Source organism: Molossus molossus, unplaced genomic scaffold (genome assembly GCF_014108415.1).
Source record: "Molossus molossus isolate mMolMol1 unplaced genomic scaffold, mMolMol1.p scaffold_m16_p_8, whole genome shotgun sequence".
Taxonomy (NCBI): domain Eukaryota; kingdom Metazoa; phylum Chordata; class Mammalia; order Chiroptera; family Molossidae; genus Molossus; species Molossus molossus.
The window spans coordinates 60422115-60443972 of record NW_023425402.1 but is presented as its reverse complement, the minus strand read 5'-3'; positions in this window follow the sequence as shown (position 1 = coordinate 60443972).

The window sequence follows — 21858 nt, the reverse complement described above, 5'->3', positions numbered from 1 at the left end:
TTAAATCAAGAAAATCAGAGGAAAGGTATAAGCAATCACATAACCATACAAAACTTCAAAAAGAAAAGAAATACTTTTCATAAATAGAGCCTGGAGCTATAGAGCTAACCTAAATAACTGAACAAAAAAAAATTGTAAGAAGTATACAGATATTCACATTTTTGAGATTGCTAAAATGTGGATATTTTGGAAATAAATTTCCCCTTCTAGTCCCCTCTCTGTATACAAGGTTAAACCCTCCACATTATAAGACATTCTTTAAATGGAAGGAAAGAAAGCATCTCTTACGTTCCTCATAGCCAACATACTTTCCCCACTGTGTCACAGGGCGAGATCTGGCTTCATCTGCCAGCCCTCCCGTCGTCTGCCACAAGCAGAGTTTTCTCATTGTGCGCCATTCGGCGGAGCGTTAGGGCTGCTAGCTCGCTTGGCTGAAGATCTCTTGGCTGTCCGGTTTTTGTCTTGAACCATGTATCACCTACCTCGCATGTTTGACTTCTAAAAGCTACCAAATATTTACCTTTACAATAGACTCACATTTCATGCATAATTTCTTACTGTTGGTGAAACAAAATAGGAAATAAACATACTGCTAGATATAATTTTTTTCTAAAGAGGGAATCAAGGATACTTGAGTAAGGAAAATATATAGATAGAGCTGATATTTAATAATTTAAAAAACCCAAAAAACATGATTCTCTTCACTCTAGGTTTTTATGTTTTCATTGTGGTTTTTTTTTTTTTTGCATCTTACCTCCCCCCAATTTCAACACATCTTCTGTCATTCCATGAACTCCAGAAGAAAACTCTCCAGTTTCATGAGTCAGGTATAGAGAGAGGTAGCCTTTAGCGGAATTTCAACTATATATCATATATTTGGGGACAATGACATATTTCATTTGTACTCTTTGCTATTATTTGCCCTGTGATACAATGGTCAGGCTAAATAAGTACAGGAGAACCACCATATAATTTACCATATAATTCTGCAATTGAGAAAGTAAACACCACCTCTTCAAATCCTATTCTAACCTGATTGAGATTTTATTAGTACCTTGGATTGATATGTTGTGGTTTTATGTTAAAACAATAAACTAGGGAGCTTATTCATAACAGGATTAAAATGAAACAAAAAACAAATAAACAGTGAAACTAACTATCCCTTAGGGAAAATAAAAGAAACAGACATAAGGTTAATCTCACATGAGTTGCTACATATACGGGGCTACCTGACTCACCCATACTCCACGTGAGGGTTTTCTATTTAGTTATTGCCGTAGGCAAAATAATAACTCCCTAAAATGGATGCGTTCTAATTCTCAGAACCTGTATATAGGTTCCATGGGGAATTAAGGTTGCAGGTGATATTAAGTATGCTAATCAGCTGACCTAGAAAAAGAGAGAAATTATCTGATATTATTCAGATGAACCCAGGATAATCAAAAGGGCCCTGAGAAATGGAAGGCCAAAGCAGAAGAAGAGGGTCACAGAAAAAGACATGATGCCAGAAACTGGCCAGAGTCAATGCCCTTGGTTTTGAAGATAGAAGAAAGGCTCTATGGGTCAAAGAATGCAGACAGGTAGAAAAGGTGGAAAATAAAACTGGTTTATTCCTAGAGTTTCCAGAAAGGAAGACACAGCTGTGGACACATGATTTTAGCCTAGTAAGATTTTACCCCAATAAGTGTTGGATTTATAACCTATGAAACTATAAAGTAACACATTTGTATTCTTTTAAGCCACTAAATTGTGGTAATTTGCTAAAGCAACATTAGAAACTAATACAACTGTTTTTATCAATGACCCTTAAAATTTGCATGCTGACATTAAAATAACAGTGTTATACAATAGTGACAAACAATTTAGGGCAACTAGTCATAAACCAGAGATTAATATGTTCATACCAGTTGGTAATCTGATCAGTAAATACAACTTCACATAAAAATTCATATCTTTATATATGTGGATTACTTAATAAACACAATACTTTTTAATTGTAAGTGAATCAAATAACATTCATTAAATTAGTATTTTACTTAAAAAAAATACAGACATAAAACTGAAGCAGATGGCATGAGAATCATGATGTAGATTGCCACATGATACAGATTAATGTACTAAGCTTGCCAGTTAAGTGGAAAAAGATCTACATAAAAGTTTTGCTAAAACTAAGAAGAAATATAATTTTCTACCTATATTGGAAACATTAGTGCTCAGCAGGGAGCAGAATGATTTATGATAGTAGAGGTAGCATAATGTTCTGGAAAAGAAATTAAGATAAAATTAAGCTGGATATCAGAAACTGTCTCAACACAATGCAGTAATCTCCCAAATAAATTGGTGGAATCTATACCACCTGAGAACTTTAATAATGACTTTTAAAATAAAATACTCTTTAAAATATTACCAGAAACTTGGGGGAAAAAAAAAAAAAAAGCTTGGGTTCATGAAAGTATATATATTATGTCTAGAATACAGGTGCCCCTAATATTTATACCAGAATATACAAGCATTAAAAATATATATAATATATTTAAACACAATGTATTTATCTTTAAACTACTAAAATTGCAACTTCTAGAAACCACAAATTAGGACAGACCACTGTATACATGTCCCTATAAATATAGTCTATTCTTCTTGTATAAACTAAACTTCAAAAAAAAGAAAATTTACCCTTATATTGATTTTTAAATTAATAGTTTTCACCACAAAATAAGATCCATGTTCTTATAGAGCAATGAATGCCACCTAAATGCAACTATCTCCAGGAATGTTTTCAAAATTGCACAGTTCAACAAGGACAGGAAATAGTGCCTGTTCCCAGCACAGTAATTGGGTAGAGTACTCTCAAGGGGAACATTTAGCTGAAGATTAAATATGACTATAGTTCTATTATTAAGAACATGGCCCAAAATGATCAAATTGTTTCCAAATAACTCCATCCCAGAAAAAAAAACTCTAAAACATGTATGGAAACACACAAATATTCATAATCTAATAAAATAAAATTCACAGTGTCTGGGATCTAATAAAAATGACTAGTCATTTAAAGGAACAAGAATATATAACCCATAATGAGGAGGAAAAGAAAAACTAATTGATTGAAACTGAACAAAATTGATATATATATATTGAAAATAGCAGACAAAGATAATAAACTATTATTATAACTGTAAGTCATGTCCAAAGCTTAATAAAGACTTAAAATATATTTCACAAAGATCCAAATCAGTCTCTGAGTGATGAAAATGACAATGCAAGAGTTGAAAAATGTGTTGGTTGAGAACACAGCAGTTTTGGCACTGCAGAAGAAAACATTAGTGAACTTGAAGACATAGCTATAGAAATTACCAAAAATAAAACTGAGACAGAAAAAATAATTAAACATTAAAGATGAATTCCACTTCTGGATTTATGGGGTAGGTTTAATTTGCCTATTTTTATGTCTCAGTTCAGCTGAAAAACTTAGACTTAATACAGCAAACATAAGAAGACTCTCAAAGACAGAGAGGGCAGATTGGCTAGGGACCTTGGGTCCAAAGGCAAGATACGCTGATGCATTTTCTGGATTTTCTTTTTGCTTTTATATATGCCAGGCTGGGTACTGGAAAAGCTAGAAATATTGAAATGTCAATAGTAGCAGATAAGCCCCAAGGAACTTCTCCTTACTCCAGCTAATTAAAGACAGGGGGAAAAGCAGCCTAAGAACACTTTTAGCTAAAACCCGTCTACATCAGTCAAACGCCACAGAAGAAATAGTGACCCTTCCCCCACAAAGGGTTACTAAGCTGCAACCAGGTACTGAAACCTTCCTTCCAACGTGGTATCAGAGAATGCTGAGTAGAGGATGAGTATATTTATCACCACTTAGTTTTAATAAGGCTACTTCCTCTCATTTCATGATGTCATTGGAGGCCATGTGAAGAATCTGGATTTTCAGTCCCCACTGGTTATAAAAAGGCACCCATCCTCCTCCCCACTGGAGTGGTGTCAGAGGAAGCCCAGCACATGCATCACTATTGAGTAGTAACAGAGACACTCCCAATCTATCAGTGGAGGTCATTTGAGACTGAAGCAAGGCACCGCTGTCCTTCCCAAGCAGGGTTGTATTCACAGATTTCCAGTAAGGAAAAGGCTTTCAGACCCTACCTGATAGTGATGAGGAAGACATAAATAACAAATATCAGGAATAAAATTCAAGATATCTCTACTTACTCTGCAGATATCAACAAGATAAAATAGAATACAATGAATAACTCTACAGACATAGATTTGACAACATACTTGAAAAGACCAAATCTATTTTTTATCTTTATTGTTGAAAGTATGACAAATGTCCACCCTTTCCCACCATTGAAAAGAGCAAAAATTTTAAAACTACACACCTCACCAACATGAAATAGATTATATAAATAGACATAAGGCCTAAAGATTATTTTTGTGGAGTGTTTTAAAAGTGAATTTTTTTTTTTTGGACCCAAATTATTTCACTGAAGAATTCTACCGAATGTTTCAATAGTCAACACCAATTTAACACTTTTACAATATTTTCAGAAGACAGAATAGGAAGTAACATATATCAAAACATACTGTGAAGCCACTGTTACCCTTATATCAAAACCAGATAAAGCTAAAAAAAAAAAAAAAAAAATAGTAGCAATACCAATGGCTGGCAAGGATGTGGCAAAATTGGCACTCTTATACATTGTTAGTGGTAACTTCTTAGAAAAATAAAGCATATGCTTAACATAGGATCCAGCAATTGTACTCCTGGACATTTATCCCAGGGAAATAAAAACAAAAATGTGTGTATAATTGTTCATAGCACCTATATTTTTAATAAACAAACCAGAAAAAAAAATTTTTTTTTTTTAATCCCCACACGAGGACATTTTTCCATTTTTTTGTACAGATAGAGTGGGAGGGAGAGAGAGGAAGAGAGAGAGAGGGAAACATCGATGTGGAAGGGATACATCGAGTGGCTGCCACCCGCACGACCAACCAGGGCCGGGGACAAACCGCAACCGAGGTACATGCCCTTAGCGGGAACTGAACCCGGGTCTCTCCGGACCGCAGGTGGACGCTCTAACCGCTGAGCCAAACCGGCCAGGGCCCAGAAAATAATTTAAATCACTCTCAGTTGAGTTGCCAAAAAAGAAATCACAATATATCCATACCATAGAATACTACTCAGTAATAAACTTAAATAAACTATCAATATGCTCAACAACTTTGATGATTCAAAAAGGCACTGTGGTAAGTGAAAGAGCCAGTATTAAAATGTCACACACCGTAAAATTCACGTGCTATATCATTCTATTTTTAATGCATTATTTAGTTAAGTTATTTTTTATAAAATACAATATTGTTGACAACTGAAACAATGTTGCATGGCATATTTCTACAGCTTATTTATCTTGCTTAACTGAAATGTAATGCCCATTGACTAGTAATGCCTCATCTGTTTCTCCCCCAGCCCTGGAAACCACTATTCTGTTTGTTTGTGCTATGAATTTGACTTTTCTAGATACATGACATAGGTGGGATCATGCAGTATTTCTCTTTCAGTGACTGGCTTGTTTCACTTAGCAAAATGTCCTCAACTTTCAATTATGATGCTGCATATTGCATAATTTTCTTCTTTTTTTTTATGGCTGAATAGTATGCATTGTATGTATATAGCACATTTTCTTTAGTCCTTTATGTGTCAATAGATACTGAAGTTTTTTTTGTTTTGTTTTGTTTTTTACACCTTGGCTACTGGAAATAGTGTTTCAATGAGCATAAGATTGCTAATATCTCTTTGAGATCTTGATTTCTTGATTTCAATTCCTTTGGATAAATATCCTTGAATGGGATTGCTGGATCATATGGTGGTTTTTCTATAGGGGATACACCATTTTGTATCCCCAACAGTGTGAAAGGGTTTCAATTTCTTCACATTCTCACCAACACTTGATATATATATATTGGCTATCTTGACAGGTATGAGGTGATATCTCATTGTGACTTTGTTTTCCATTCCCCTGATGAATAATGACATTGAGAATTTTTTATATACTTATTAGCCATTTCTATGTCTTCTTTGGAAAAATGTCTACCCAAGCCCTTTGCCCATTTTTAAATTCGGTTATTAGATTTTATGCTATTGTGATGTATTTGTGGCTTCTACACTTTAAAGGTAAATACATTATCAGATAGCTTGTAAATATTTTCTCCCATTATGTAAGGTGCCTTTTCACTCTATTGATTATTTTCTTTGTTGTGCAGGAGATTTTTGAGTTTTATATAGTCCACTTGTTTGTTTTTGTTTTGGTTGCCTTTGCTTATGATCTCATACCCATAAAATTATTGCTAAGACTACAGTCAAGATGCTTTCCCTTATATTTTCTTCTGGAAGTTTTATAATTTCTGGTCATAAATCTAAGTCTTTAAATCGTTTTTAGTAGATTTGTGTGTATAGTGTAAGATGAGGGTCCAATTTCATTCCTTTTGTATGTGGATATTCAGTTTTCCCAACAACAGATATTGAAGAAACCACTGTTCCCTTATTGTTTCTCTTGGCCTTTGTCACAGATTGTTTGACTAGATGTGTATGAATTTGGTTCTGTGCTCTCTGTTCTGTTCTATTGGTCAGTATGCTGTCTTTATACCAGTACCATAATGTTTTCCTTACTGTAACTTTGCAATATATTTTTCAATCAGGAAGTGCTATGCCTTCAGTTTTTCTTTTATTTCTCAAGATTAATTTGGCTATTTGTGACCTTTTGTGCTTACATATAATTTTAGGTTATTTTTTTTCTATTCTTGTAAAATATGTCATTGGGATTTTGATACAGATGTCATTGAATCTATTTATAGATGACTATGTTAGTATAGACATATTATCAATATCTTGTAATGTGGGGGTGTCTTTCCATTCTTTTTATCTTTTCTTTGCTTAATTTCTTTCATCAATATTTTATGGTTTTCAGTATACAAGTCTTTCATCATCTCAGTTAAATTTACCCTAAGTATTTATTATTTTTGGTGCTATTATAAATGGGATTGTATTCTTAGTTTACTTCTCAGAGGGTTTGTTGTTAATGTATAAAACAGAAATGATTTTTTCTTACAAATGTTTTTTTTATTTATTTTAGAAAGAGAGAAAGGGAGAAAGAGAGAGATAGAAACATCAAAGAGAGAGAATATCGATTGGCCGCCTCCTGCATATCCCCCATTGGGGATCAAGCTCACAACCTGGGCATGTGTCCTGATCCAGGATGAAACGGGTGACCTCCTGGTGCATGGGTCAATGCTCAACCACTGAGCCACACCAGCTAGACAAAACATAAATGATTTTTATATGTAGATTTTCTTATCCTAAAACTTTACTGAATTATTTAGTAGTGTTATAATTTTTTTTATTTAGTCTTTAGGGTTTTCCATATATAAAATCATGTCGTCTGCACACAGGGACAATCTTATTTCTTCCTTTCTGATTCAATTGCCTTTTATTTATTTATTTTTTGTATAATTGCTCTGGCTGAGATATCCAGTACTAAGTTGAATAGAAGTGTTGAGAGTGGGCATGACTGACTTGTTCTTGATCTTACAGGAGAAGTTTTCAACCTTTCACTATTGAGTATGATGTCAGTGGTGGGCTTTTCATACACTGCTTGTATTGTTTTTAGTTCATTTCTTTCTTTCTAGTTTGTTGAGAGTTTATTTTGTTTATTTGTTTTCTCACAAAAGGCTGTCAGATTTTTTTAAATGCTTCTTCTGCATCTATCAAAATGATTATTTTTATTCTTTATTATGTTAATGTGGTATGTCACATTAAATAATTTTTATATGTTTACCAGGGATAAAATCTAGTAGGGTATGGTGTATGATCCTTTTAATTACTATTGAATTAAGTTTGCCAATATTTTGTTGAGGACTTTTGCATGAATATTCATAAGGGATATTGGTCTGTGGTTTTCTTGCTGTGTCTTTATTTGGCTTTGATATCAGAATAATGCTGGTCTCATAAAATTAGCTTGGAACTGTTGCCTCCTTTTTTTAGTTTTGGGGATTATTTGGAAAAGGATTGTCATTAATTATTTTTAAAATGTTTAGCAGAATTTACCAGTGAAGCCATCTTGTCCTGGGCTTTACCCTACTGGGAGGTCGTATGTTACTGATACAATATTCATACCAGTTACAGGCCTGAACAGACTTTCATTTCTTCATGATTTAGTCTTGTTAGGTTGCATATTTCCAGTAATTTATCTACTTCATTTAGATAATAAAATTTGATGACATATATTTATTCATTATAGTCTTTTATTACCTTTTGCTGTTTGTTTTCTTCTGGAGCATCAGTTGTAATGTCTCTTATTTCATTTCTTTTCACATCCTTAGAGACATTTCTGACAAAAGTTGTGCAAATTCTGTTCACTAAAACCTACTGAACATTCCTCAGAGTAATTACAGAAGACCTATGCTTCATGACCGTGAGTCAGGAAATTTAACCTTATTGCATAGTGTCAATTCTTTCTAACTTGTTTTATAGAATTAATGCAATCCAAAAAGAGATTGACAAAGAATTCAAATATTCATATGGAAATGCACAAGAACTACAAAAGTCCAACAACTTTGAAAAATAATAATGTTGGAAGATTAACATTACTTGATTTCAGGACTTATAAAGCTGTACTAATCAAGACAGTGTGGTATAGGAGACAAGCCAGATAAATTAATTAATGGAACAGAAAAGAAAGTTCAGCAATAGGCTAACACATTTATAAATAACATATTTTCAACAAAGGTACAAAGACAAGTAGTGAAGAAAGCATAAAAACTATGTTGGAATAATTTGAACTTTATGTGAAAATAAATATATTTTAATTCATAATCAATATTCATAAACTAAAATGAGTCATTAGCCTAAGTTTAAAACCTGTAACTATAATACTATTCAAATAAAACATAAAAGGAAATCCTTGTGACCTTGTGATGGACAAATATTTATTAAATATGACCAAAAATACTATTCAGAATAAACTAAATTGATAAGTTTGACTTCATCAAAATTAAAAGTATCTGCTCTTCAAAAAACGCTAATAAGAAAATAAGACAAGCCACTCACTGACTGGGGGAAAATAATGACCAATTATACATATGATAAAAGACTTGTATCCAGCATGCATGAATAACTCAATAATTAGAAAATATATAATCAATAAATAAAATGGACTAAATATTTGAATTGACATTTCACCAAAGAAGACATATAGATGGCAAATGAACAAATGAAAAGATACTCAATATTTAAAAACATACAAGGTAAAACTATTATTAGCACACATTTACCAGACTGGTTACAGATAAATACGGATGATAGCAAGTGCTGGCGGTGATTCGGAGGAACTGATATTGTCATACAGTGGAGATAAAATGATATAACCACTTTGGAATAGCATGGTGGTTTTTAAAAAGTTAAGCATTCACCTATCATCTGATGTAGCCATCTATGAACCTCAGGCATGCAATCAATCAACGGCTCCCTATTTACTTCTCCCAGTACAAATTTAACCATGGTCGGTGTTATAACATATAGTAGTAAGTTACATAATTAATACAATAAAATACAACACATCGTTTTTTTAATGTCTGAAGTTTTTCTATAATAAAAGTTTTCACTAAAAAAATAAAGATTCTGAATGAATAAAAGATGTAACCAAGTTTAGAAAGTGATTACAAAAAAAATGAGTATATCTGACTGATGTTTCTAGCTGTTTCTTTTTATTTAAAAATATTTCAAAAAGATTAAGAAATGATAAACCAGGCTCAATATAAAAATGGACAAAACAATGAAGAGGAGTAAATATTAATGAATAAAAAATGTGTAAAGATTATTTTTCTTATTTTAAACTGAGATCTAAAACTGAATTGAGATATCATTTCCTTTTTATATTTTTATCTTTCAATTACAGTTGACATTAAATATTGTTTTATATTCGTTTCTAGTGTACAGCATAGTGGTTAGACATTTGTATAATTTATGAAGTGATCCCTTGATAAGTCTAGTACCCTCCTGGCACCATACATAGTTATTACAATATAACTGACTATATTCCCTGTGCTGTACTTCACATTCTTGTGACTGTTTTGTAACTACTAATTTGTACTTCTTAATTCTCTCAATTTTTTCACCCAGCCCCTCAACCCCATTCCTGTCTGACAACCATTGAACAAAGTAAATGAACAAAACAGAAACTGACTAAGAGATGCAGAAGCTATCACTCTTATCATTCTGGAGACTGGAAGTCTGAGCTCATGGTGCCAGTTGGTCGGATTCTGGTGAGAGTTCTCTTCTGGGCTGCAGATAGCTAACTTCTTGTATCGTCGCATGAGGGAAGAGAGAAAAGAAGCATTCTCATGATTCTCAGAAGGACACTAGCCCTGTTAACGAGGGCCTCATCTGATCTTTACGATGTTTAATATTATCACATTGAGGGTAGAGTTTCAACATATGAATTTTGGGTGGAGAACATAACATTCAGTCTTTAAAATCACTTTTCATCCATCAAATTGGGCCAATCAGAAAGATTGATGATGTTAATACTGACAAAAATAATAGATATTTGTGAAGTACTGAATGCAGATTTTTAACTTTGTGAATCTTACCAATCTTTAAAGTTACTGTTGAAATTTACATTTCCACCAGCACTGTGAAATAGCCTCTCCTCCCCCCAAATCATCAGAAGTTAGTATAGTCATTTATAATGTTTTACATTTTACAAGTCCCATGAGTGAAAGCATAGCCTTAATTTAATTTATATTTCCTTTATAACCTGTGGGGTTCAGCAACTTTTCACATGGTGTCTCCTTCTGTAAAAACCTGAACTTTTAAACACTACTTCATTGTAACTTAATTTGTTAACCACAGAAGCATGAATTTTATACTGAGTAACCCATATAGATATTTTCCAGCCAATAAAATTATTAACAATGGAACAGGTATTAACCTGAACATTAGCACCACAGCATATATCAGTCACCTGGTAAGTGTGTATAGATGCAATGACCTCTCACTCTTTTAGTAAGGTGACCTCATCAGAGCACGTAAAAAAATTTTTAAAATCACATTCAACTTATATTAGTTGAAAATTTTAATATGATGTTATAATATTTTCAGGTGAAGAATAAAACACTGTTCTTTTAATTTACAATGACTATTTAAACTCATATTATTACATTTTAAGAAATATAACTGGAGCTAGTAGTATAGAGTAGGTAGATGCCTATCAAAGATGCAGTTACCTTGGGACCTCTTATCTGTAGGATTTCTGGTACCAAGTGTTTACACGTCATCATCACTCTAATACTCAAAAACAAAGAAGAATTTGTACCATATATACTTGAAAATACAAATATATATTTTAAAAACAAAATATGCCATAAAGAATATTAATGAAATCTTGCTTGTTTTATGCAATAGGTTTTTCTATTAGAAGTACACAATTGGCACCAAGTTGATTATTTAACCCTGCTTTCTTCAATTTTACACTTTCTTGTGTGACTATTGGGAAGAGCAAGGAAATGAGTACAGCAATTTTAAGGTAAGTTATGATCCTCTCTAGTTTTATTTTCTGCAGTTGTACAGGCCACTGATGTTCAGTGTGATTCATATATTTACTAGAAATTCCCCAGAGTATGAGATTCCCTTGTTTATCTCTAGGAACTCTGACAGTCATTTTGGTTAATTCCAAATTCAATTCACAGAATGCTTTAGAGATGCAAAGGTATGGTTTTGATTTGTCCCGATGTTATTTGTGGAAAACGTTGCATAATCTTTGTTAGAATTTTTAGTTTCACCTTTGATAGGTAGTTCCCGACCAAGGTCAAAGAGAGAGTAGAGCTCCCTGAGGGATCACCGCCTCAGCCTGCCTAGAGTAATGTGCAGGGAAAAGAGAATTAAATTATACATCCAGCAGTACAGGCATGACACTGTCATTCAACTGGTTCTAAAAAAATGAGTTGATGCACAGTAAATACAACTGATTTTTATGTATCTTGGAAGATGACACTTTATTATAAAGTATGTCACCGTCATCTCCTCACTGTTAAGACATCCAGAGTCATGTTGGTTTACAACCTTCCCTCACGATTACAATTCTGAAGGGTGGTTAGTGGCAAGTGTGCAGTGTTTTGTCAAGCTCTTCAGTTTATACAGATGGAGTGCTGTTCCGCTCACCAAATCCATTACAAGTACAAATATGTGGCTAAATGGACCAGCGTTTGTTTTAGACGTGAGTGTAGCCAGTAACCAGAGTGTTTTAAAGAGCATCTCCTATAACTTTTTTGAGCACAACTCAACATTCCACATTTCTTTCCGAAGACCGTCTGCTTCTATTAACCCCTTTGTGGTTATGTTATTTTCAACATAGCACAAAAACAATTATTTCCTATAGGAACTCTCCCAGGGATACACATCCATTTGGTTATATCTATTAAAGTCTAGAATGCATCTTGCATTTTAGTGTAGGGCTGGCCTTGTTTTTTTCTCTGATTGCAAAGGCTACTTAAGAGATTATTGAAGATCTAGTTTATAGGTGAAGATAAGAAGACATGGTCTTAAAACTCCTAGGGAATAGAAATTGTTTTACTCTTTTCAAGTGAAAATACTGTGTTTTAGCGGACATGAGTCATGAAGGAAGAATGGCAATCACATCAGCCATTTAAAATCCTGTTTTCATTAAGCTGCCAACTAAATCAAGGAGCAGAGAGCAATGCAAAAGTGAAAACAAACAGTTTGTCCCTTAATACTGAAAACGCACAGCAAGCACCATGCTGGCGGGTTCTGGTGTCATTAATCTTTTCCTCCAGTGCAACCATCATCATTGAGACTCCAGCAACACACTCGCTCCCAGGTCCACATTAAGGATGAAGAACCACTTTGCAATGTTTTGAAATCTGTCTAGTTTCATGGGTAGACTGTCTTTTCTCTATGAGATAAAAATCAAAACAAATCCATGATAATGGATAATGGATTTGAATAGAAAAATATTTCTTGATTAAAAGTGATGTAGCCCAATTTATGTCTTTCTGAGGTAGGACTAAGATCCCTCTGACTTAAAGGAAACTTACATTAGAGCTTGGCAGGGTCTCAAGTAATGATACTCAAGAAAGCTAGAAAATGATCTTGCAGATGTTTTATCTTTAGACCACGTAAATAGAATAAACTCTATCTCCTAAATCTATGCACGGCCTGGTTAATTTTTCTTTAAATAATGATAGTGCCAAAGATTTCCAAAAATGCTGAAAGCATTTTTCAACCAAGAGCACATTTAAAAGATTGTCCTAGTAGTAAAATATTCTTAATTGAACGATAATATGAAAGTGTCATAATCATCAAGGTTTGTACGGAGTTCCATAATTTGTCATTTTTTGCTAGTTATGTGTTTCTTTCTCCATTTCAACATCCTATATCATCAGAAAAACATCAGGATGATGGAGACCATAGTGAGTCAGAGTAATGAATCACAAAAGCCTCAGAAACCCCTGCCAAAGGACATGCCATTTCTCACAGGATGACGAGCAGCTGCAGTCATAGCCAAAATGGCCAGTCTTGCTTCAAAGCACACTTGCATAAATCCAGCACATTTATTTGTCCAGGAAGTTAACTGTGAAAAAATAATGTGACAGTAAACTGGCGAGAAAGCAGAACAGTTGTGGAAAGAAGTTGAATTGAAAAATGATGAAGATAACAGAACATTTATTATAATGTAATAACAATATTAAACCCATTGTGGCTATTAACCTCCGAGAAAGGTCTAAAACCCAATTCCCGGAATTCTTCATACAGCAAGTATGGAATTCAAAAGGCTTGCAGGCTTGCAGTCTGTAGTTTGAAGATGGCTTAGAATCTGTTCACTAAGGAGAAAACTGCACAAAACAAGTGTTGAAAGCTCAGTTTATTGAATTATCCAAACGATGTCTATTTATCTAATAGTCTAAATATAAACCAACCGTTTAACCCAAGAAGAATATTTTCTGTTTTCCCCATGTCATGGGTTAGCCAGGATGGAACGTTGCCTAAATTTGAATGCTTGAACAACTTGAGTTAAGAGCATAATAAATGAATCTATCTCTATCTCTATCTCTATCTCTATCTCTATCTCTATCTCTATCTCTATCTCTATCTCTATCTCTATCTCTATCTCTATAGCTATCTCTGTGTCTGTATCTGTCTCGGTATCTATATCTGTCTATATCTATACATTTCCAGAGGTTTTACTGTCCAAGAAAAGTAACAGAATACAATAAGCTTGATCTTCAAGAAAGGTAAGATAATAGAGATCTAAGTGTACAGGAAAAAGAAGCAAGTAATAGGAGAGCAAAAGAAAAATGATGTCTCTATCTCCTCTCAGGGTTGGGTTTAAATAGCTTGCAAGGTGCTTGCACATGGCCTGGTAGAATTACTGTCAGATGTAACAGGGAAAAGGCAAAGAAAATACGGCCTTGAGTGCAGTTCAGTCAGGTTCCAACCCTTAAAGTTGTGAGTTCAAAGGGAAAAAATAAAAGTATCAGGTACACAGGAGAGGTATTTTGGTTACACGAGGGAAGAGTCATTAAGAGAAAAATATTTTAACAGACTCAAGGCAGAAAAGATTTCACAGTCATAAGAAAGGGCAAATAAATTACATTTACTTAACTGAATTTTGGATATAAAAACAGTCAGGTAGAGGATAAATGCAGTACATGGTATCAGCAAGCACAGAATATAAACAAAATCATTGTTCTGGACCTGAATTAATAAGTCTACAAGGGAAGGAGAGAAAAACGTTATTTTCCCCAAATCCAAATGAGTTACATGTTATTAATAAATGTGAGCAGCTGCCCTACAGCACCTGGTGTCACAGAAATTCATTTTCTGTTAGGAAAACCACACATAAAGCACTCGCAGCTCTGTATCGAACAATCTCACAGGATATACCTGTTTCTGACAAAGCTGGTGCAAAATGCATTACCCAGGAGAGAGGTTGTCTTCGAGGGGTCCAAATCCTCCTTTGTTCCTCCCTGTTCTGTTGCAATCTCCTCCCTAAAACTGCTCTTTCTGGGCCCTTCTATCTTAAACAGTCTTTTTCAATAAGAGGCAGAACTGCACTACAGCAGAAAGTGGACTTGACGGAGTTGTCCGAACATTCAAAATGCATAGAAATGTCTTCCCGAGCCCAGCGATCACAGCAGACCTGCCTCTCAGATCCTCACCATGCTCTGAAGCATGCAGACTTTCTTTACTTCATGTATCCCCTAATGCTGCCCACAGTTAACTAATTTTACTACTAACATATGCCTTTTCCTGGTTACTAATGCATAACTTAGCATCTTCCATCTTTTGTCTTTATATATCTCTGGCAATTGCTGCCTTCTGCTTTTGAACAGTAACTCGTTTATCTCTAGATTGGCATAGGAATAAGAAAGATGATATGTGTGGCATTAAACCAACTCCTCTAACTGAAGTCCAAATTTTTAAGAATCGCTAACATAAACATTTTAGTTTCCCCAAACGTCCTGCCAAAGCAAAGACAAAAAATAATAATTTTTAAGAGTGATGTTTTTAAATATATACACATTAACCCACATAACTTTAAAAAGTCTGAGTTAACTGGATCAGAAATACTTTAAGCTTATTGTTTTATATGCAACCCAATCGGGAGTGTTTCTTGAACTCTTATAAAGTCATATTAAACTACGGTAATTACATTTAGGGGCATTTCACTGCTCTGGCTCAACACCAAACTATTTCCTAATTTCCTCACCTTCCTGAGCATCTGCCTCCTAAATCCAAACATGTGTGGATCTCTCTAACAGATTTCCTGCCATAATCTCACTTTTGACATTAAAAAGGAAAAGCAGCGTCATCTTCAGAAGTTAAACCTGCTCATCCTCCTTTAATCTGTGTTTATGATAAGCAGAACCACTGTCCTTACGCGGCACTCTAAATAAGTGTAAGCTCAGTCTCTTCTTTTTCAGGCAATCATTGCTAAACCTTCTGGATATAACTGTGGTGGCTTCTCTGAAGTGTCTCCCATTTTAATCCACAGTGTTATTTGCTATCCTAAATAGACAGAACACTCCTTCACTGGGAGAATGTCTAAAACCTCTTTCAGCTCTAGGTCATCATTCATTAAATACAATGGTCATTAAAGTTCAAATATCTTCTGAACCCCTCCTATGTGATGGACTAAATGTTGTCAGACAGAGATGTCGCCTGACTTTATGGACATCAGAGTCCAAAAGACAAAAATCAGTGAATCTCTCCATCAGCTAATTAAGCAGTAGGCGAGTAAATGGCTATTTACAGTGATAACAAATGATGGTAAGGGCCATGAAACTGGTCAGGGATGGCCTTTCTAAGGGGGTAAATATTAAGCAGAACAGTAAGAATTAAGCAATACTAGAGCCAGCCAAACAAAGAACATGGCGTAGAGTAGTACAAAGGAAGAAGAAAAATATACAAAGCTCTTAAATTTGAGGAAATAAAAGAGGGCCAATATGGTTAGAGTACAGAGAAAGGGAGAGCTTGGCATAGGAAGAAGCTGTTAAGAGCTGGAAAACGTAGGCTCTTGCTGCCTAGAGAAAAGAGTTGGCTTTTCTATTACAAGTATAACAGCAAACCATTGCATATATACTTCTATGGGGAAAAAAGTATAATCTCATTTTGGTCTGCTGTGAGAGGATATGAATATCTAGAAGTCAAAATACCAGGCAGATCCATCAAGTCATCAGTACTGGAAACCCTACTCTGCTTTTCATTGTGCTTGCTTAGAACAATCCACATTACCCTTCACACCTGCTGAATGAAACCCATTTTCATAAGTCACTCCATAAAACTTACTTGACCACTAAACTGTAACCATCATTTACATTTTTGTTTATATATTAAACTTAGTATCTATTGCCTTCTAGCTAGATATTTCTGTTTATATCTTAAACTCCAAACAAGGTTATCCCTCCACCCCATCTCCTTCCCCTTTCCTCCCGTCTTCTCTAACTCCCCCTCCCTCTTTCCCTGCCTTTGTTCCACACCTCCCCTTTATCCATCCCTCTTTCAATTATTTATTGAGTTTTTCTATAGGCTGGGCACTGTTCAGGTGAAAGATTCTTTTGTAATCTTACTAATTACCCTTATATCACCTAGCACAGTGATTTACACATTATAGGTAAACATAACATTTTCAATAGCCTTATGGAATTATTAACATGATTTGCTTATACCTGCCATGTATAAAATTAAACTGTATTTTCCACTAGAAAATGTTAAAAGCAAGTTATGCCATAAAATTAACATTTACAGTCAATATTTCCACATACTTTTCTTTAAAAGCTAATTTAACTTTCTGATAAGTGATTCTTACCAATGGTTGGAAAAGTAGACAAGTGAGGAATATTTTGTAAAAAAAAAAAATGTTTAAGTTCTATAATATTTAATAATTGTATTATTATGGCTTTTCACATATAAATACATATGTATATATATATATATATCAATGGTTTTGTCAGAATTTATAGATACAGTTTTTCTGGCTATTTTATTAACATTTTATCTTGAGACTTTTTCTAGAAATAATTATAATAGCTATACAGTTTTCATCAATATATGAATCATAATTTACTTAATATCATTCTTTTGTTGAGTTTTAATTTAATACCAGATTTCTTATTGAAAATAATTTCACAAGGACAAAGCCCTGATACATAAATCTTCTCACTATATATCACTGATTTTCTCTCAGAGGGTGATAGAGGTAGGACATAAATTTTCAAATTTCTTACCAGTAAGGTTGACTTAACATATATTTTCACTAGTTTAAGAATGTTCTTGTCCCTGCAATTTTTGGCAACATTAAAAATTATTATTTTAATTTTTGCCAACTTTGAAGTAAAAATTTCCTATTATTACTGGTTTAATTTACACGTCTTTCTTTACCAAGGGTCATAATGCCTCAGCTTGAATCCCTTGTGGGCTTCAAGTTTCTATACCTCAGTTTTCCCATCTGTAAAATAAGGATAATAACAGTACTTTGCTCATAATGTTGATGTGAAAATTAAATGAGCTAATAGATGTATAGTTTTTAGAGCAATGTTTGGCACATAGTACGCTATATGTGAATATTTACTGTTTTTATTTACATTATTTTTAAATTTTCATAATATCAAGTGTATCTATTATTTCCACTGTGTATTCTTTTATGATTTATATGCTTAAATATTTACTTTAACATGAGTTTATACTCACTCTTATCGGTTCTTCCTCCTACTATCTCTTAAAAAAATTTTAGAGGCTCTATATTTTTTTCTTTTTTCTTTACAGTATTTGTTTTTCATTATTGACCCTTTAAAGGGAAGCTATCCACATGTGCACATCAGGTATTTACTAGGAAGTTCAAAGTATAAAACAGTGTTAGCTTGTACTCCCATGAAATCAGGCTAACTTGAACACTGAAGCTCAGTGTAGTTGGCATGCTGAGATCACCCCCTAAACTCTTCAATATCCTGAGAGTCTTGGCAACAGGACTCAAGTTTGCCCCTTTGCTACTCTGGCCTCCTGGGTTGCATTACCTTGGACAGACAGACTAACTCAATGTAGATGAATGAAGCAAAGATTAATAAATGATGGTCTATTAAAGTGTTCTGTCTTTTCTTTAAATAAACAATAGAATAATGTAAATTTGTTCTATAGATCATATATAGACAGTATGGTCTATAAAACTGATCTTCTCCTCTCTAGTTTCCCAAATAATCTACTGTTACCTGTGTTCTTCCTATTTCAGCCCCTTCAGTAATATTTATTCTCTGGAAGAAAAATATCCCAGGTGTATGTTGGTTGCTCTCATCCCTGGGACTATGCCACATAATGGCCAGGAAGTTCAATTGTTTCTTTCTAGTGATGTCATCTTGCATGAGTGACTGAATCTCCCTAAGTCTCAGTTTCTCATCTATGGATACAGATGATATCTACCCCTCAGGGTTGCCTTAAGGATCTATAGAAAAGCTCTAGCGATATATCTGGCTCATCAGAATATCTTAATAAAGAGCTATTTTTTTATTATCATCCATATCATTATCATTATCATCATCAAGTAATATAAAAGATGTTCTGGGGGGAAAAGAAAGACATGGAACTATTTTTTACTGAATTGTGTAAGTCATGTATCAGAGGTAAAAAGTCACTGTGAATTTTAAAATATAATTTTTGACTTCACATAAAATGTATTTTGTAAAGACACAGATTAGTGCACATGTATGAAAAAAAAACTTCTTTTGGTATTTATTTTTAAGTCTATCTTTTTAAAGCTCCCTAAGAAATAGTTTCATATAAGGTAAGAAGTAGAAAACTGATATATGTCAGTACAGATTAGATCTCATGCAGATGAAAGAGCTATAGTATATGAATTTCAATTGAACCTTTAAATGATAAAACACTTTTTACCAGTGAAAGAAAATGTGTTATAAATCAATTTTTATTATATGACATCTCACATGTACCAAAAACTATGTTGGAATGGATAAGGTGAAAATCTTATCCTTCATTAGCCTGCACTAATTTTTCCATTTTCTTGCCTCAAGGGAAGAAGGATATTATTAGCATGTTTCTCCTTTCACCACAACAATATTTTTAATTGTCAAAGAAATGAAGTCTTGTCGCTTCAAAAAGCTCAGCAGCATCTTTCCCTTTCTTTGGAAAGAAAAGAAACCTAAGCTTTTAAAAAATTATTATGATTAAAACAAAGAGAATTTATATTTAGATAGTTCATTTCATACATAATAATTTTTGACACGAGTAATCTTTCTGCTTTGTAATATATCCACTATTAATAAGGAAGAGGTGGATAGGCTAACTAATTGCAACATGAGTAATAAAGACAATTACAAAGGAAAACAGTTACCATATTTTGTACTCTAAAGTGGAATTGAAGGGTAGTTTTCTCGTCTTCAATTGAATTAATTTTAATAGAAAACGAACTATATTTAATTTTTCTAGAGAAAAAAAATCCTCCCAGCATTTCCTCATGTTCTGATAGAAAAACCTCATTTTTTGGTGGTATGTTGATGAAGTCATTTACTTACAGGCACAAGGATGCACTCATACAAATAACCACTTCTCTGTCCAGCCCTCCAACCGCCCAGGCCCTGCTCTCACTCCATTAGAGTAAAGGTGAAACTAACAAACAAGCAGAACTCCCAGCAACTCTGTTTTCAGGGAAATGGGAAGGAAAGAGACACTCCCCTGTGAGCCCAAAATGTAGTAATAATTTAGACAGACTTACCCCAAAACAAAAATCAAATTGAGCTAGTATGTCTGCATAGTAACCCCACTGCACCCCAAAATACCTTCTGACACTCAGCTTGAATTATCTGCATCCCTTTGATATACTGCTAGCTTTTTAAAGCTCGAGGTTTCATTTGCTGTAACAAATCTCTTTGTTCAAAATAAGAAAGATGTCTGGGAGTAATATAGTTGTTTGTTTGTTTGTTTGTTTTTTCCAGCCAGTCACACATGTATTTGAATTTGTCCAATTAGGTTGCACTTTCTCATACTTAGCTGAGATAAATGCACAGCAAAAAATGGGAAGATTTAACAAAGAAGAGAGCAGGAAAATCTAGATAGCATGCAAGGATAGTAAGAGGAGAGTAGGACACAGATTTAGTTCACAGATCATGGCCTAGGACAACTACAAGACAAAGGGTATAGAAATCAGGTATAAAAAGAAGTGAGAAAAATTAAACAAGGAGAGCATGAGACTGAGAAAATGCTAATTCCCTGGTGCCTACATAAGCAAACCTAAATCTAAGCCTGTCAATACACCAATCACAAACAACCAACTAGTTTTTAAGCTATAGCCAATCAATACTTTTCTTACTTTACTTTCATTTTTTTCTCCATAAAACTTTTCCCCAGGGCCCATCAACACAATACCCCTGACCACGTCCGGTTTGGCACTGCCAAATTTGAATCAAATTTTGCTCAAATAAATTCTTCAAATGCTAACATGCTTCAGCTTACCTTTGAACAAAGTGATAGTGGAACACAGAATGAGAAACAGTGGTGCCCCGATGATAAACTTCTATTTGTCACAATTTAGGTTCAGTCCCAGGAAGAAGAAGTGGATATTCTTTCCTTATGACCTGGTCACTGTAGCACTTGTCTCTGCCATTAGGAACTTATTAATATAATTCATTCGAGCTATAGATTTGATCATCTTTGGATTGACATGGGATCCATTCAACTGATTATGTTCTTATTTTTAAGTGAAAAATATGCCTAATGTTCCAGACAATGTATTGATTATGTGACGATTGTCATTTTTATGAAGTCATGTTATAATGACATCACTGGGAATGTTATTTTGTGGTATTTTAATTGAAATATCTATATTTCATACTTTGTATTTATTTATTTTAATTTATTCATTAAGAACTTGTAAGGGCAAGTTCTTAAAAACTAGACGCTTAATTCTTCCTGTTGAAAATAGGGGAGGATATGTCCCTCCCCTCCTTTTCTTAGAGCACTTTCCTTAGAAAACTCTCAAGTACTTTCTTCTCTCTTTGAAAGGTATGTGTCTTTTGAAGAGTAATTAGGCCTTTTGTCATCTTTATGACCCAGAATGTCTTTCTCAAGGACCTGGAAGCCATCTCTTTGAAATATAAACACTGAGGGACAGAGTGCCCCTGTCTGCCAGTCTGTTCCAGGGTAGGAGCCTGACCTCTGGGTGTTTCTTGCTTCAAGTTGCAAAACTACTTCCTGCAGTAAACGTGAGAAGTTTGCTTTTCTACTGCATAAAACCAGTTAGCTAATACAGATGTCACTCCAGTTACAGG